Here is a 15,712-nt window from a genome sequence, read left to right on the forward strand (position 1 = left end):
GAGAGAGAGAGAGAGAGAGAGAGAGAGAGAGAGAGAGAGAGAGAGAGGCTTACAGAGCGAAAACCTTCATCCATGTGGAGGACAGTCTGAGGGAGCCACTGTCCCTTGTCCACTGACTCACTGGCTGGTCCGAGTTTTCTCCGCTTCTGGCAGTGGTATTTCTTTTTGTCTTGGTCCTGCATGATTTAGGGGTAGTTGATGTGTCTGTGTGTCTGTGTGTGTGCACTGGTGCTTTGATTTTATTTTGGGAAGAGTAGGAGAGTCAAATGAACAATTTTCTTTCAGGCACCTCCGCTGAGCTTTTGAACCAAGTCATTGGGACTTAGCGTCTTCCTACCCGGCAGGGAAGGGAGGAGTTGGCAAGAATTTGGTTCACCCTTTCCCCCTGCAATCCTCCCGCATCGCGGTAAGTGATATTCTCTTTGATTGTGCAGATGGGCTAGGGGTATTAGAATCCCAGTTGTGATGTGTGTGCATGAACTGGTGGGGTAAAGGGTAGTTGGGAGGAGAAGGGTATCGAGGAACGACTATGCTTATTTGCCTACATTCTGCAGTGTTTTATCACCTAAGCGGCATCCCAAAGCCAAATGAGGTTTTGGCTTAGTGTCCAGGGAGGGGGTAAAATGTGCTCATGTTGTAGGCAATGCGATCAAGATTGTGGCTTCTGCCCAGTTTGCCCTCTCCTTTGCAGCAGAAGCTGGTGAAAGTAGCCGGCAGTTCTCTGAAAGAGTTAACCCTTTGTGGGGGTGGCTAGTCTGGCATGGAGGGACTCTGGGTATTCTGACTTAGCAAGTGAGCGCTTATTCCTGGAGGAGAGAGGGTCACCTGAGACTGGAAGGGTAACTCTTGCCTGGGCGCACTGGGTAAGATTTGCACAGGACAGAGCTTAGATTGTACCCAATTCCAGGAAGAGCTGAATAATTTAACTGTGATGGTTTTTGCGAGGTTGGCTGTTCTCGCTTTCCTGAGATGGGAGACCTGGGAGCCAGGAAAGGGCCACACTCTGCTTAGGATAAGTGGTCAGGCTGGCCAGAAGGGAGCAGCCACTGCCTGCAGAGGAGATGATGTTTTATTTTCACAGGTGGCGTAACCTGTAAGTGATTGTATGGGGGAGCATCCTGGCACTAGCTTGGGAGATTCTATCCTTGAGTTTGTCTCAGAAGGAAGGAGGGGAACAAAGCTTGTTCAAGTTCTAGGGAAAGATTCCAGGTTCCAGCTTCAGTTTTGTTCCAGGGTAGACCATCCCCCTGCACTAGTTTCTTTTTCCAAGATCCTGATGGGGAAAGGCTGCACCAACCTGTTAGTGAGTGGGAAGAGGAAGTACCTTGAAACTGAATCCAAAAGCTCACATTTAATTTTGAAATGCCTTTGATGCTAATCTGTGACCCATCAAAAGGGGATTTCACCTTGCTTTCTGCTTTGATTACATCTACTTTTCTGGAAATGAATGCCCTTATTTTTAGCATCTTTGCTATTATCTCAGGGGCCACCTCAGTGTTCTGCACCCCCAAGGATTTCCTTTTTAGATTCTTGCTCTTGGAGGTGGGAGGAATAAAACAACAGTCAGAGATTGGCAAGCCTGAAATATAAGCAGGGTTCACTCACTCCTTTTTTCTCTAGCCCCATAGCCAAGAAGAGATGCTGAAATCCCAGAGCATGTGCCTGCTCAGGCAGGACATATGAGGCAGAAAGGGAGGGTTGTCCAGTGGTTAGTGCCAAAGATTTGGTCCTGAAAATCCTTAACTTCTCTTCCTAGTTTCCCTTGCTGTGTGACCTTGAGGAGGAAGTTGCCTTAGATTCCTCACTGGGAAGCCTTGAGTGTGAATAATGAATGTATGGAAATTTTGTTCGAATAAAGAACCACAGATCTGGCTATGGGTGATATTTAAAGTATTGAAATTTGGTACTAATTGATCAGAATGGCTAGGGTCCTGGAATAGGGGATCTTAGGGGAGCCCTGCTGTACTGAGTGTTAATCTTTTAATTGCTGGATTATGGAGAGGTTTGGGGGGATCTCAGGGGGCTGTCAAGAGAGCCACGGAGGCCTCAGGGGAGCGTCCCCATTTATTTTTAATATTTTCATATTTTTATTTTATTTTAATATTTTAATACTTTTAACAACTGGTTTAGTCATTCGGTACGTACCAGCCCAGCTGGGATAGCTAAGACTTGGGTGTCCAGATGCGGACACTTCCCAAATATCTCTCCGCTGCCTCACTTCCTTAGGGTTGGCCAAGATCCAAGAGGCCGCCCTCCCTCCTCCCCCATCACATTTGAAGTGGTGCATTGTGGTGCACCAGGGAGAGGGAAACAGAAGCTTCTGGAAAGAGCTTTGGACTTGGGTCAGGAAACCTGGGTTCCAGTCCGAGCTGTCTCCCCTTTCTGGGCCTTGGTTTCCCCATCTATGCAATGGGGCAGTCTGTCTGGGTGGCCCTAAGTCCCCTTCCAGTTCTGGGGTTCTCTGACTCTGAGATAGGTATGTGTGTGAGTGTGAGTGACTGCACACGCCCACATTTCTAGGAAGGGTTAGCACTGTGCTTGAGAATTTATCCTGTGTCAGGGAAAAGCCCTGTTTGGGGTAAATGGGGATAGGGGAGTCTCTTGTGAGAACTTTGCCAGATTTCTAGAATCGTGAGCTCAGCTGGAAAGGTGTCTGCTTTATTTATGGCCTCAGAGGCACAGAGATGTAGATTTTGCAGCACTTGAAGGCTCCATAGAGACTCTTCTCAGGAGTAGCAGCAAGGACCCCTTGGAGAGCCTCTACTCTGAAAAGATGCATATACACACAAACACACAACATCAGGGGTTGGTGGATCCTCTGTAATGCCCATGTGAGCAGCCCCCCAAGTTCAGAACCTCTGATTTAGTTTAACCCTTTCCGGGGGGCCCAGAGAAGAAAAACAATTTGCCTAAGACCACACAGTAAGTTATGGCAGCAACATATAAACCCACCATTATGAAGACCAAGGCATCATCCCCTCACTCCTGGCTCCAGCAGTCCCTACTCCCCCCATCCAGCCTGAGGCACAGAGGAAGGATGTTCAGCACTGTCTCTCCAGCCCGTGCTGGTAATCAGGGAGCTTAGCCATGGAGACAAATGTGGACATTTCCTTTCTGGTTGGCAGGAGAGAGGCAGCAGCCAGAGATTCTGTGATTCCACAGAGGTGGCCTGGAAAGTCAGTTCCCCCAGCTCACTCTGCCTTTCTCCTTCTTACTGCTCTGTACAGACACTGGCTGCTTTGTCTGAAGATGTGCATTCGGTTGGGGTGGCTGCTCTTGGGCTTTCTTTGTAGGATGTGATATGATGCTCTAACTCTTTCCCTCTCTGTGAATGGGTCCTACAGAGTTTATGGCTTTCCAATAAAAACCACCATGACACATGGACCTGTCTTCTGCCCTTCACCCTCATTCAGTGGGGAGCTGATTGTAATTGCAGATAAGTCAGGAATTGATGTGAAGGCAACGAGAAGAAAACAGTGTGGTTTATTTCTGTTGAGAGCTGTGGCCATAATCTGGGATAAAAATAATTCCGGGACCCAGTCATGGTGGGCTGAAGCTGATGATTTTAAATAATTCAGCTGCCACCCAGGATGGAGAGCCTTGATGTGCTGAGAGAGTGAAGGAGGCACTGCAGAAATAGCCCCTCCTTTCTGTGCCTCACACCTGTCTGCCTCCTTAACCAGCCATGGGCTACAATGTGGGCTCTGGGAGCAGTCAGATCTTATTTCTAATTTTGACTCTGACATTTCCTTGCTGTGTGATTTCAGGCAAGGCCCTCAACCTCTCTGAGCCTCAGTTGCTTCAGTTAGGTTTATTGGGGTAGCATGATATAGGGATTAAGAGGATGGGCTCTGGAAATAAATTTCCTAGGCTTAGATCCTGGTCCTAGCACTTTCTGGTTGTGTCACTTCACCTCTCTGGACCTCAATTTCCCCATCTACAAAATGGGAATAAGAATGCAGTTGTGAGAATTTTAAGAGTTCATGATCACTTTATACTGAGCCTGGCAAGGAGTAAGTGTCCAACGAATGTTTGTAATGGGGGCGATGTTGGTGATGGTAACAGCAAAATCACCCCTGACCAAAACAAGAGCAGGGTGAGGTAGAGGAAGGTGAGTTCTTTGGGCTAGTTGTGTAGCTGTGTGACTCACAAGAGGGAGGACAAAGCTTGGAGACAGGAGCTGCCAGCCCCTCTTGTTCCCCACTGCAGTTCCCCAGTTGCTGGAGGTCCCCAGAACTCAGTTTCTTCTTCTGTGAAATGGGCATAATGACTCCTCTCTGGCTTGTGAGGCTCTAAACAACTAACAGGGGAGTCATGAGCCTGGTGGGTAGGCCCCAGAGAAGAGTTCTAGCAGAAGAAGCCCTGTTGACCACTCAGTCTTTTGTTCCTTCAAGTCCCTGGGAGGTTTTTGCTGAATCATCCCAGGCTATAAGCTCTGAGCAATGTATTTTCTCTAGGAAACCTGAGCCTTCCTTCCCTTCCCTGGGAAGTGCTTTTCCTGCTACGGCGCTTCTTTGTGGGAGTCCTCAGGTGCTACAGGGTGAGATCCTTAAGGGCCAAGGCTGTGCTGTCTTCATTTTTTGGTGTCCGGGTCAGCACACAGCAGGTGCTCAGCAATGACTTACTGAGTGAATGAATGAATGAACGAAGCTCAATTGATTTACTAGCAAACATGTCAGTTTGGGGCCTGTGGTCCAGCCAGGGGCCTGCACACAGTAGGTACTCAGTTAGTGTTTGTTGATTATGATGAGTCATTGGTGAAAGGTTTGAAAGGACTTGGCTCCTGTCTCAGATTTGCTACAGGGAAAGGACAGGCCTCTCCCTCTTCCTGCCAGACTGCCCATTGCTATTTATCATGCATTGCACATTTATTGAATACCTACAGTATGCCTGGCACCATGATGGGCATTGGGAATAAAATGGCAATAAAGACACAATCCTGGCCAGGTGGGGTGGTTCATGCCTGTAATCCCAGCCCTTTGGGAGGCCAAGGTGGGTGGATTACTTGAGGTCAGCAGTTCAAGACCAGCCTGGTCAACATGGTAAAACCCGGTCTCTACTAAAAATATAAAAATTAGCTGGGTGTGGTGGTGTGTGCCTGTAACCCCAGCTATTTGGGTGGCTGAGACAGGAGAATCTCTTGAACCTGGGAGATAGAGGTTGCCATGAGTCGAGATCACACCACTGCACTCCAGCCTGGGGCAAGACTCTGTATCAAAAAAAAAGACACGATCCCTTTTGGGGCTTAGATAAAGTAAGTGCCTACCTACATAATGTGATCTTTTGGCGAGAGGGTGTGGTACAAAGAGGGCTCCCTGAGTCACCCGAAGACATTCAGTTCACTGATACCTGAAATTTCCATTATTCAAGTGTTTTTCTTTTTATTAAGGCTCTGCTCTTGGTTAAAGAGCAGATGCTTTGGAGTAAGTTAATGCATCCAGCTTTATTAGTCATTTACACTTTAATGAGAAACTATAAGAGCCTTTCCTAAAAGTGAAGCAGGCTTGGTTTCTTGGAGCAAGGGGAGGGGGCTACATTACTAGACTTGCAGGCAAAAGAGGGGCAAAGGACAGAGAAAGGGGGATGTTGCTGGATTTACATTCTGTTGGGGGGTAAAAAGCTCTTGATGCCCGGAGTCACCTGATTAGCCTGAATCAGGTGGTCCATCTAACTCAGTGGTTCTCCGTGTGGTTCTCCCCACCCTGAAGCAGTATCAGCATCACCCGGGAACTTGTTAGGAGGGCAAATTCTTGGGTTCCATCCAGGCTTGCTGCACCAGAAACTCTGAGTGGAGAGCTCCCACTGCTGTAAGTGAAGGCATTTTTTAAAAAAATGCAAAACACTTTTACAGGTGTTAACTATAACAGTTCTAAGTATGTTGTAAGCTTCTAACATTTTGCCAAACTGCCCCCGTCATCCCCCAAGGGGCTGAGCAGGGTAAGACCAGGCCCATTGCCTCCTGCACATACCATTTCCTTTCTGCTACTAAATCCCACAGGAGCACGACCTAGCATGTTGTTCCCATTCCCTGCTAACCTCAGACAATTCCAAGGAGTCACTTGTTGCTAGGCAGGACCCCAGAACTCAGTTTCTCAGGTAGGTTTGTGGCAAGGCCTTCGTAATCAGCTGTCCAACCAGGCCAGGTCTTTGGGATTTGCAGGCAGTGGCTTTGAGAGGGAACAAAGATTTTTTTTTTTTGAGATAGGATCTTGCTCTGTCACCCAGGCTGGAGTGCAGTGGCATGATGATCATAGCTCACTACAGCCTTGAACTCCTGGGCTCAAGCAATCCTCTTGTCCCAGTCTCCCAAGTAGCTAGAACGACAGGTATGACCATGCTGGGCTAATTGTTTAACTTTTTTGTTAAATGGAGGTCTCCCTGTGTTGACCAGGCTGGTTTCAAACTCCTTGATATCCTCCTGCCTTGGCCTCCCAAATTGCTGGGATTCCAGCCGTGAGCCACTGCACCCAGCAGAAAGTGATTCTTCTTAGCCCAACTCTGCTCCCCATTTGGGCCAGGAAAAGACGGGAGGCAGCAGTGCTGAGGGCCCAGGCTGCTGTATGCAATGTCACTGTGGTTTCCTCGAAGTAATTGTCTTGCTGTCATTGGTTTTAATGATATAACACATGCTTAAATCTCATTGTAACGGAGTCCTGTCAGACTCTGGTTTAGTAATCCATCCAGTGAGCAAGATAACATGCCTCAGGAAGCTGGGTTTTTTACCACCCCCTGCAATTAATCAACAAGAGGAAACTCATCTGACAGCATCATAATGATGTTTGGTTCGTGAAGGATTTATTTAGAGAGCGAGGGGGGAAATATCTTCTCATCTCTCAATATAATCTGAGTGAGTTCATTCAGCTGCCTTTTTCTTTTTCCTCTCTTTCTTTTCCTTGTCTTCCTCTTTAATGCACCTACACAATGACGAGTGGTGACTTGTGAATGGAAGCAGCTCTCAGCAGAGAACATATTATGTAAGCAGGTTTTGGTGCCAGCCATTGATGGTAGGGTGGAGTTCTGAGGCTGCGGAGAAGAGAGATGGTTTCTCGAAGTTTATTGGAAGGCTTTTCATGCAAGGTGCTGCCAAACAGCATCTGTGTGGTCTGCTCCATTGCACATCTTCCTCCCTGGCCCCTTTCCCCTTTCCCTCTCTGCCTGCCTATGTTTTTCCTCTGTCACTGTGGTGCTAAGTTCCCAAGTCTCTGTCTTTATCTCTCCTGCTCTCTATCCTTTTCCCTGCCCCTGTCTCCTTACCTTTCCCACCCTTTAAATAATTCCCTGCTTTCTCCTTGCAGTCTCTCTTTTCTCTCCGTCTTTCCCACTCTCCCTTCCCTCTCCTCTGCCCCTGGCCTCTCCTCCTTTTCTTTTCTCTCTCTGTCTCCATCTTCCTCCTCTCCCAACTCCTCTGCCTTCCTCGTCTCATCTTTAAGACACACAGAAATTACTTGTCAAGGGAATGCATTTGTGAATTCCTGAGATTCCAGGTGATGAGGGCTCCAAGTAGGGTCACCAACTCTTCAGCTTTGCCTGGAGCTGAAGGGGGTTCTGGGATATAGGACACTGTGTTAAAACTGAGAGGCAGACCAGGCACGATGCCCTGCACTTGTAATCCCTGCACTCTGGGAAGCCAGGGCAGGAAGATCGCTTGAAGCCAGGAGTTTGAGACCAGCCTGGGCAACATGTGAGACTTCTGTCTCTACAAAAAGTTACACGATTAGCTGGGCATGGTGGCACACGCCTGTAGTCCTAGCTACTTGGGAGGCTGAGATAGGAGGATCACTTGAGCCCAGGAGGTTGAGGCTGCGGTGAGCTGTGATTGTGCCACTGTACTACAGCCTGGGTGACAGAGTGAGACCCTGTGTCTAAAACAAAACAAACCAACAACAAAAAAGAATGGAGAGAGGCCTGGGCAAACTGTGTGATGAGTTGGTCATCTTACCTCCAAGCCAAATGCTTGGAGGTTTGTAGAATTTTCAGAAAGCCAAAGATTCAGCTTTCTGGGTGAGTTGCCTGCCTTCCTGCTCTGGTGGCACACAGTGGTTCTGAAGCCCTCCTAGGCTTGGCATTCTCTGCGTGGCTCCGGAATGGACTATCTAGACACACAAAGGCCTGTCCGTCAGAGCTCAGAGGTCATTCAGGGGCAGGAGACTTACTCCCTTCACCTTACCTAACCCCTGTCCCTGACGAGACTGACCACCCAGCTAGTTATTCGCTCGTTGGTCACCTGGGGGATATCGGGTAGAGACTGCAGATGGTTCAATGCCCGAGCTTCTCAAACTTGAACCTGCATCAGAACCCCTTGCAGGAGTTGTTAAAACACAGAGTTTCTGATTCAGTGGGACTAGGATGGAGGCCAGGAATTTGCACACCAAATGAGTTCCCAGGCAGTGTTGATGCTGCTGGCCTGGGGGCCACACTTTGAGAACACCTGCTCTCTGTAGACTCATTCCCCCATTTCCTCCTTTCCAGACAAATCTTGTATACTGTTCTAGGCACTGCAGACTCAGCAGCGAGGGAGCTAGAGTTCCCTGCCCCCTGGAGCCGACAGCCCAGTGGGTGGCAAAACCAATAAACAAGTAAACGCATAAACAAGAAAACTCCACACCACGTGAAGTGCCATGAAGGAAGGAGATAGGAAGACTCGATGGAGAATGACAAGTGATGGGTTGGGGGACAGAGGGGCAAGACTAATTTATAAAAAGGGCAGCCAGCAGAGGCTGAGTTTCTAGGAGTAAACAGCCATGCATAGAGGGTGAAGGGAGGATGAGCCACACCTGGGAGGTGGGGGCAGTAAGTGCAAAAGCAGAGGCAACTGTGGTGTCCACGAAGGACAGACAGATGGCTGGTGTGAGTGGGGTGAGGGTCACATGGCAGGGACATACGGAGACAGGGCCCTAGTTAGGCAGGACCTCCCAGGGTAGCCAAGGAGTCTGGGTCTGATTTTATTTTGCAGGGAGGGTTTTATGCCAGAGTGATGTGACCTAATTTACAATGTTGGTAATGATTGCTTTGGTCTCTGAGTGGAGAAGGGAGCATGGGAGATGGGGTGGAAGCCAGGGGACCAGTGAGGGGAGCTGTGATGGGGCAGGGACCAGGTGGTGGCAGATAAGAAGGTGGCGACATTTGGGGTGAATTCTGCTCGAGTGCAGACAGGCTTTACTGATGGATCAGACTTAAGGGGAGAAGGCCAGAGGAATCAAGGTCCACTCCAGTTGGATGAGACCTATTCCTGGCAATGGTGCAGCACTTGTGATCCTAGGGACATGGAGAGGGGACTTGGCTGTAACCAAAGGCCAATGGCTTACGAGGCAAGGCCCCAGTAGTGTGTGCAGAGTCAAGGCCTTTCAGGGAGCTCCGCAAATGCCCATTCCATGCTGGCTAAAATGCAGAGTTCCCTTCTCCCCGGAAGAAAAAGCAGCAGCTTGGGTTTTTTTTGTTTGTTTGTTTTTTTGTTTTTCTCTCTCCCATGAATAGTGGCTGGATTAATCTATCAGCATGAAGCAGGATATTGTAACTTGGCGAAGGCGATGACACCCCGTGAAGTGGCAAGTTGGGGTGTCTGGCCAAGCCTTTCTCTAGGGGCTGTGGGAAAGGCTGCTGGATGTGATGGAAGACATGAGCTTCTGGTGTCTGCAGCTTCCTCTCTGATCATTAGAGACCTACCTGTTGTTCCTGGAGTTAGCTAGGCCCATTCAAAAAAGAACCAGTCAGACTGGGCTTGCACCTAAGGACGAAAGCAAGAGAAACCAGCATTTGGAGCAGGAGCTGGGCCCTTGGCGGGGAAGGAGACTCTTCACATGGAGCAAGCAGCAGGCTTGCCTTTCAGATAGAACCTGCCACTGTTTCTGTAGATTTTCTTTCTTCCTTTTTCTTTTCCTTGGAAGGGTTTATCTGACCGGGCAGGCCTATGTGGCCAGCATTGGCCAACTTCTGCAGAGGGGTCAAGTCATGTCTTCTTATCTGAAGAATGGATAAGTGCTTCGAGGAAAGCTCCCGAGGAAGAAATAAGTGGTGCACACTCGTGTTGGTGACCCGGAGGGGGACTGTGCTTTTGATTATAATGAGAGGGGAACTGGCCTCATTTGTAGCCTCTCTGTTATTCACAGAAGACTCTTGTGCTTCATAGATTAGAAGAATCTTTGTTAGGGTGCGAGGTGATGAGAGTTGAGTTATTTTTCCCTTCCTGGTACACAACCATCATTGATCCTTGCCCATCTCTTCCTCCGTTTTTCATTATTTATTCTCTTTTCCTCATACCCCATTCCCCTCCATTCATAGACAACCCTCTTCTACTCTGCTTATGCATATTTCTTTTGCTTGTATATGTCCCTTCAAAACACGTATTTTTATAGATCTCATAAGCTCTCACTTCTTTTCCACCCAGCAGTATGTCTTTAAGATCCATCCACGTTGCAAGGTGGGCATTTAATCTTTTGCTTCTAATTGTTGCTTTTCTCCAAGGCAACAATCCCCCAGTTTGTTCTCCATTTTTCTTATATGAGTTTCCCTCCAGCAACCCAGAGTTGCTTCTGAAAATTTTTTTTCCTGCACTGGCCAGCTGAGATTCTTTCAGGACAGGAAGACTCATTTTAATAGAGATTTAATGATCATTTGGGCAACACAGGTGGACGCTTTACTCTTTCACTTTGATTCTTTGCCTAACAAATGCTGAGTGTCCTCATGACATCAGACACCACGCATGTGTAGAGGGAGGCAGGAGAGAGCAGCCAGTTCTGGAGCTGGGTGGACGTGGGTTCGAATCCTGCCTCTGCTACCCACTGGCTGTGTGACCTTTGCCAAAGTGACAGTCTTTCGAGCCTCGGTTTCTTCTTCTGTAAGATGAGGGATAATGCTAGTATTCATTTTATAAACCTGCTTGAGAGTGAAGTAAGATGATGGCTAATGTGCTTTGTGTGATGAAACTTTTTTAAAACAGTCTCCTTGGAGGTTAGGTAAATAGATATTTTTATCCCTTCCAAGTTTGGCTGGGTCTGCCTGCTGCGCTGTGTGTGTATGTGTGTGAGTGTGTGTATGTGGTGCTGTGAACGTAGGGGGTGTGGTGTGAGCATGTGTGTGTGACTTGTGTGTGTGGCAATGTGTGAGTGCACATGTGCGTGTTCGGGAGTGGTCCCTGGCTCAGGCTGAGACATTGCCCCCACCCCCCCTTAAATGGCTACTTCCCACTCTGTGTGGAGAGACCCTGCTCCCATCTGGGGTAGCCACGCTGGCTCCTCACCACCTCTGTCACTCCCCAGGGCCTCTGTCCACACCCCAGGGCCTCTGTCCTCTCCTTGGGGCCTCTGTCCTCTCCTTGGGGCCTCTGTCCACTCCCCAGGGCCTCTGTCCTCTCCCCAGAGCCTGGGTTTCCTCATGTAACACCGACGTTGCCTCTGGGAATAGATTGGTGAAAGCAGAAAGGCTCCTTTTGTCCTGAACATGCTCAGAGGGTAAAATGCTACAGCGGCTGGAAGTGGGAGTCCTTGAGTGGCCAGAGAGGCCCCCAGAAGCTGTCCAAAGCCTGGGATTGAGAAAACTCCAGATCGGAAAATTCTTCCTCTGGTTGTCATGGCAGCAGGTCTGGATGGGAGCCTTTGTCCCAACTGGTCACTATGGAGTGGTCATTTCTGGTTGACACCAACTGTGAGGGCAGCCCCAGGTCTCCACAGCGGGGTGGTCTCTGACGCCCAGAGGGGCTCCTGACCTGCTTCCAGAATTACATCACCCTATTGCTAGAAAGGGCACTGAGTTAAGAGTCTATCCATTTGGGTACAAGTTCCAGATGTGCCTGATAATTCATCCTTTCCCTCTCTCCCAGATAGAGAGGGAGAGAATGAATCATCAGGGAGAGGATGAATTAAGGCCCATGGATGTCCATGTGCTTCTTCATGGAGTCACAGAGCACTCTGTGTGGACTGCCGTGCCCTTTGGGTTACATGACTGACCTCCTTCAGTCCTCATGACGCCTTGGGAAGGAGACATTATTATTATTATTCTTATTATTACTACCATTTTTCAGACAAGGACACAGGCAATAGAAGATAAGGAGACCTCAGTTCCCCCATTTTACACTCTCTACTTACTATTTGCAATTGTGAAGATAAAGCAACTTAAAAGTGCTTTTTAAAAAGTAAATAATAAAGCTCTACAGAAATCTATTCTCTAGTCTTTAGCTCCTTCCAGCTTGGATCCAATGCATGGACATCATTCCAATAAAGGTTTGGGCACATTGGCCAGGAAGAGGCAATATGTGCAGTCCTTAGAAGCACAGCTGCTGTTCCCAGACCACCTGGATTGGAATTCCAGCCGTGATACTTGACATCCTATGATCCTGGCCTCAGTTTACTCAGATCCTTGGCCTCTCTGGCCTCAGTTTACTCATCTGAAAGATGGGAATAATAATGGTACCTCCCTCATAGAGTGGCTGTGAGAATTCCATGAGTTAATACAACATGAAGCACTCAGACACTGCTGGATACATGGCAAGTTGTTTGTTATTATATAGGACTTGAATTTTTTTTAAAACATTACTTTTAGATTCAGTTTTTTTTTCACAATAACTTTTTGAAGAGGAGAGTTGGAATTACTTCCTCCATTACAGATGAAGGAACTGTGCCCCATAGAGGCAAACCAATTTCCCAAGATCACAAGATTAGTTAGGAACAAAAACCAGGTTCAGTCGTCAGGGATGACAGTGGCCAAACTATAAAGCTCCAAAGCATAGCGGATCCACTGGGCCAGCCACAGTCACAGAGAGGCTGGAAAAAAAACAGACAGTGAATTTGGTGGTCTCAGGATCCTTCCCGGTGGATCCCATCAGGTGGGGCTGTGAGCACTTCCAGGTGGATGCAAGTGGTCACTGCACCTGCTCCAAGCCACAGACCACTCAACAGTGCTTGCTTCCCAGAGGGTGGAAAGTTGAAACCACACCCCTGTATGAGCCATCAGCAAACCGTTGGGCTCTCTGTTCTTTAGCCCCATCCATTGGTTGGTTGAAGCCTGGGAGGCATGTGTGCATCAGGCACGTGTGGCCCTCGTGACAGCTGGCTGCCTGGTGATACACCACAACAGTTAGGACCTCAGCACGGAAAGCCAGGCTCCCTAGGCCCAAGTCGCCACTTGACCCCTTCCAGCTGTGCAGACTTGACTGATTACCACAGCCCCCTGTACTTAAGTTTCTTCTAGCTGCAGAGTGGGGATGCTGTTAATACAGCAGATATCTCCTAGGATTCTTGTAAAGATCAAATGGGTTCCTACAAATGGACCTCTTAGGACACTCTCATTGTCATCATTACTTCGTGGCAGCCAATACGAACTCTTTCTTTCATCTTTGGATTTTCCTAATTCAGGAAGGCTCCTGAAGTTTCTTTGCTTACGCTGGTGGTTTCCAAACTCAGATCTGGCCTGTGACAAAGTTTCCACTGACCCTGGTGAAAGGAGAAGAACTAGGCATTCATAGGTGGGCAAAATGTTGCCGATCGAGTTTTCCTAGGGAAAAAACCAAACAAACCTTTGATCTGACATTATCTCTTTTCTGCTTATTAACGTTAAAATATATTTTTAAAAAACAAAACAATGGCAATGTATGGTAGCATTTTTTTAACAAAAGATTGGTGCCCCTTTTTGGAAATAAAAACAACAATGCAAGTGGACAGCCCTAAATTTGGAAGAAAATTTTACTCATCTAAGAAATTCAAATGTCTGGGTGCTATTTTTGTCCAATCACAAACCTTAGTGGTTATAACATTTTAGTGTGTGTATGAATCTCCTGGGGTATTTTTTTTTCAATGCAGATGCTCAAGACCTATCCCTAGAAATTCTGATTCAGAAGGTTTAGGGTCACACCAGGAATCTGCGGTGTAAAAAGTTTCTGGAGTGATTCAGGAATGATTCATGGGTCATTCTGGGAGGAAGATGAATCCTCTTTTTCACTGCCTGGGAAATGGGCTTGAGTTTCTCCAGCGAGAGGACTCTGCACCCGCAGAGGTGCCCTGTGCATTGTCAGAAAGGGCCAGTTAGCTAGGTCATCCTTCCTGATTTCACTTAAGCCTGAGTCCCATCACTCTTGATTGTTTTGCCTTCTGGAGCCCAACTGAAGAAATAATATTCCTAAGACAGAGTTTGCTCATTGAGACCCAAATGCACATTAGGGGGCAGTTGTGTGAGGTTAAAAGTGCATGTTCATTTTTTTAAAAAGAGGATAATTCAGAAGTGAATGTCTAGTCTCTGAATTGCTAGGGGGGACCTCCCTCAACCAACATACAATTATTCATCTATTCATTTGATAAATATTTATTGACCATCTACTAGCATGTAAATCACAGCCCCAAATATAACCTACAATGTTCATATTTTCCCAAGAAAATGATGAATCTGTCTCTCCCTCCAAAATATTTTTTGCTCAACTTGAATAAATAACCCATTAGGGATGTAAGTGGACTTGTCAAATGTCTATTAGTATTTGATTCGTTAATTGTATTATACTCACATACTTAGAACCACATGGTTATATAAAATAAGCAATTCATCCACACAACTGTTCTTTCACCACCGATACATATTGAGGAAATAATTAAACCAGGAAAATAAGGAAGGTTTTATAACTTTAGTAAAAGTCACTTATTGCAAATACCTTTTGCTGACAAATAGAAAAGGAAGAGATACCACTTGGAGTTGCATGATGGTTGAAAAAATTGAGAAAGAATTTGCTTAAACTATTTTGTTATTAAAAAGAAGGCAAATTGGGAGGAAAGAGAATGCTTAACAGTGTGAAAAACGTTTGAAGAACCTGGACAGAAAGTTATTTTCATCCTAGTACAGTGGGTCACACCTGTAATCCCAGCACTTTGGGAGGCTGAGGTGGGCAGATCACTTGAGACCAGGAGTTGGAGACCAGCTTGGCCAACATGGTGAAACTCTGTCTCCACTAAAAATGCAACTATTAGCCAGGTGTAGTGGCAGGTACCTGTAATCCCAGCTACTCAGGAGGCTGAGGCATTGCTTAAACCCGGGAGGCGGAGGTTGTAGTGAGTCGAGATCACACCACTGCACTCCAGCCTGAGTGACAGAGGGAGGCTCTATCTCAAAAATAACAAAATAAAATAAACAAAAAGAAGAAGGAACTGATTTTTTGTTTTCTGAGGAATATTTGGTTGGGGGGAATCCTCCTCTTCTAGTTGGTCGTTTATAGTATGTGATAGGCACTGTGCTCAGTGTTGGGATGTAGTAGGAAACAATTTAGGTGTGGTATCTTCCCGTGAGCAGGCAGAAAATGATTAAAATAGCTGTATAATGATAAATGAAGGCAAAGATTCTAAAGAGAGGGGCACAATTCACAAAGAAATTTGACCTAATCTTGGAGGGCTTCCCAGAGGAAGTGATGTTTGACTTGAGATCTGAAGGATGAGTAGGAGTTAATTGAGTAAAGAGAGGAGAAAAGAACAGTGTTCTTGGCAGTGGGAGCAATATGGGCAGAGGCCCTGAGGTAGCAGTGCAGGATCTGAAAGAAGGCCAGCATGGTTAGAGTGTGAGATGTGAGGGTGAGATGAGGCGGGTGTGAGATGAGGTGGGTAGTGCCTGCAGGGCCATGCAATCAAGACAAATCAAGCAATTTGTCTTGATTCTGAGAGCAATGGGGTCTCACAAGCAGAAGGGTGACCTGATGTGATCCATATTTTGAAAAGGCCATCCTGCCTGCAGTGCAGGGTTCACACGA

At 47.2% G+C, this 15,712-nt stretch overlaps 1 protein-coding gene across 5 annotated transcripts in view; it reads left to right on the forward strand.

The window, feature by feature from the left end:
• Positions 1-15,712, forward strand: part of RPH3A (rabphilin 3A) — a 331,956-nt gene that overhangs the window by 214,254 nt on the left and 101,990 nt on the right. For 2 of the 5 annotated variants that reach the window (XM_023203847.1, XM_023203865.1), the window contains exon 2: positions 286-406. The gene's annotated coding sequence lies outside the window, so the exon portion shown is untranslated. Of the gene's footprint in view, positions 156-285; positions 407-15,712 lie in introns of those variants that run through there. The other 3 variants (XM_023203858.2, XM_023203869.1, XM_023203877.1) reach the window with 3 other exon arrangements.

This window comes from Piliocolobus tephrosceles, chromosome 10, assembly GCF_002776525.5.
Source record: "Piliocolobus tephrosceles isolate RC106 chromosome 10, ASM277652v3, whole genome shotgun sequence".
Taxonomy (NCBI): Eukaryota; Metazoa; Chordata; class Mammalia; order Primates; family Cercopithecidae; genus Piliocolobus; species Piliocolobus tephrosceles.